Genomic DNA, 2,750 nt, shown 5'->3' on the forward strand with positions numbered 1-2,750 from the left:
CTTATGTTGTCAGTTGCTATATATGAATAAGTGGGTAGCTACTGACAAGCATTAAGCATGTCACACAGCCCAAACATATAACATTTCAGGACACACCACACAGTTAACAACCACAGTGAAGTGTCAAAGCCCAAACATTCAACAGGACACTTACACAACACATTCAAATCAAACAGTCAGACAACATACAAGAACATATACCCCAGCCGGCATTGCTCCCTGCCTATTTTCCTACAGTTCACTATGTGTGCGCACACCTTTATTCACAAACTCTTCAACTTATACTCTTTTACCGAAGCTGCTACAGCTCGATTGGCCGAATACCCTTAGATCCTATTTCGGTGAATTTGACATCTGCCTTACATGTAACAGATTAGCGGTTTAGCAGTTTTAATTTAGTTTGAGTGAAGGAATTAATTTTATAGCAAAATCCGAAATCGTGAAGCACTCATGAAAGTAAGCTTATTCTCGGATTCCTGAAACTTTAGATTTGCTCTTTCTTTTACTGCAAAGTACAACGTTGTTTTTTTTGTATAAATCTTTCTAGACATGGTAAATATGAACGACAAAGCAGTTTTAACATAGTTTGAGTGAAGGAATTCATTTTATAGATAAAATCCCAATCCCAATCCCAAGAGAGAAAAGAGAGTGAATGCGAAGTAGACTTTAACACGGCTATGGGAGCGAGCCGAGTGTGGGCTAACCGGGAGAATTGCTTGAAAGAAACGCGACACTGAATGAGCGGTCAGAACAAAGCCTCAATACGGGATTCTCGTGGTGTTTTTGTTGCTGCCTTGTCTTTTGCATAGAGTAAAAGACAAGGCAGCCATCGACTCAACCAAGCGTCTCAACCAAGCAAAGCTCACCACGCCTGATGCCCTGCTCCCGCAGTGACGGATAATCGTACTCTGGTTTCTCTTCATAACATACAAGTCTTTCGCCTTTTACTAAAGACTTCCGTGGAGAGCAGCACTAATGAGTTGTTTCTATTATTGGCAGGCTTTACCTTTGCGGGTGAAGCCCTTTCTGTCTGTGCAAAAGAAATCTTGCTACTTTGCAGAGTGACTTCTCTGAGTAGAGTCGCCTTACTTGTTGCGACTGTGCCGATGTTCGAAGCTGGAGTGCAAAGTTGTTGCTTGAATGGTGCTTGCTGGAGCATGCGGGAGTGCAAAGTTATACCATTTAAAAGGGCTGAAGAGTGCTCAGTGCAGCGGGTGGGCGGAGGTGCAACGTGACACTCTGGCCACCTATGGCCATAAAAAGAACACTGCTACAAGTGCGCATTGTGCCAGCAAGGGCCCTCGGACCTGAAACAGTGGACAGTTATCGCTTCTCGGCCTTTTGGCTAAGATCAAGTGTAGTATCTGTTCTTATCAGTTTAATATGTCCTCTATACGAGGACAACATATTAAATGGATTTTTAAGAATAGGAGTTGAAAAAGAAGCTTGCTCCGTTCACTCCAAGCCTCGACCCGGTACTGCAGTGCCGCTGGGAACGGTGCGCTCTCCTCTGCTCTTGTGAAAAAGCAAACAGCGGTGTAGGATGGAAGTTTCAGGGAGCCCAAGATGAAACTTTCTTTTAATCTGCTGAGAAAAGAGAGTGAATGCGAAGTGGACTTTAACACGGCTCTGGGAGCGAGCCGAGTGCGGGCTAACCGGGAGAATTGCTTGAAAGAAACGCGACACCGAATGAGTGGTCAGAACAAAGCCTCAATACGGTGTTCCCGTGGTGTTTGTGGCTGCCTTGTCTTTTGCACAGAGTAAAAGACAAGGCAGCCATCGAATAGATTGTTTCTACTTGGTCAGCCGAGGAGCGGGGGGGGGGGGGGCAAGCGTCTCAACCAAGCAAAGCTCACCAAGTAGGAACAATCGGGCCCTTTTCGATGGCTGCAACACCTGAAAGAGATATTGATGCGAGACCCGATCAAATGCTTTTTCAAAGTCTAAATTTAAGATGACAAGCCGGGTGTTTCTGTCTCTAGCGTAATCAATGATGTCTCGAATCAGTACGAGGCTGTCGGTGAGTTGTCTCCCTGAGATGGCACAAGCTTGGTCTGGGTGAATTACCTCCTCTAAAACAGAGGACATCCGTGTCGCTAAAACCTTGCTAAAATGTTTACAGTCAAAGTTTAAAAGTGTGATGGGCCTCCAATTCTTTAGGTCAGTCTTATCATTTTTTTTATAAAGTAGAGTCACTATTCCCACTCTAAAACTGTCAGGCAGTCGGTCGAGTTTTTCAAAATCTTTAAAAACATCTAAAATGTCTGATGATAAAAGGTCCCAATAGGTCAGATAGAATTCTGCAGGAAGCCTGTCTAAACCCGGAGCTCGACTTCTCTTAAAACCTGTTAGGCATTTTTTTAACTCTAAAGCAGTAAAATTCTGTGTCAAGTGTGCATTCTCTTTTACGGTTTTGTCAACGAATTTTAAGATTTCTGCCGATGTTTCCAAGTGCACTGGTTTCTCTTTGTACATGTTACTATAAAAGGTATGTACAGTTTCAATCATCTCTTGTGTGGATTTTGTTAAAAACCCATCTTCTCTTTTTAGATTTTGAATACACTCCTTTTTATTTATAACTTTCTTTCTTTTTCACCTTCCTCAATTTCCTGCTCCCTGCTTCTTACAAAAATTCCTTTACTCTTTATTTCTGCTAAAACTGACATTTCCTTTTTGACATCTTTGATTTCTTCTTTAAAGTCTATGCCACACTGATTTAGTTTAAAGTAGCGCTGTAAGCGTTTATGTAG

The 2,750-nt window shown here is 42.6% G+C and overlaps 2 non-coding genes across 2 annotated transcripts; both read left to right on the forward strand.

Annotated features, from left to right (window-relative positions):
- Positions 1 to 903: 903 nt before the first annotated feature.
- Positions 904 to 1,017, forward strand: LOC140274150 (U5 spliceosomal RNA). Its single transcript, XR_011908129.1, has one exon. It is a non-coding gene; the product is annotated as a U5 spliceosomal RNA (small nuclear RNA).
- Positions 1,018 to 1,325: 308 nt separating this feature from the next.
- LOC140274384 (U2 spliceosomal RNA) lies at positions 1,326 to 1,509 on the forward strand. Its single transcript, XR_011908339.1, has one exon. It is a non-coding gene; the product is annotated as a U2 spliceosomal RNA (small nuclear RNA).
- Positions 1,510 to 2,750: the final 1,241 nt, after the last annotated feature.

Source organism: Leuresthes tenuis, unplaced genomic scaffold (assembly GCF_036924035.1).
Source record: "Leuresthes tenuis unplaced genomic scaffold, fLeuTen1.0.hap1 SCAF_17, whole genome shotgun sequence".
In the NCBI taxonomy this organism is placed as follows: Eukaryota; Metazoa; Chordata; class Actinopteri; order Atheriniformes; family Atherinopsidae; genus Leuresthes; species Leuresthes tenuis.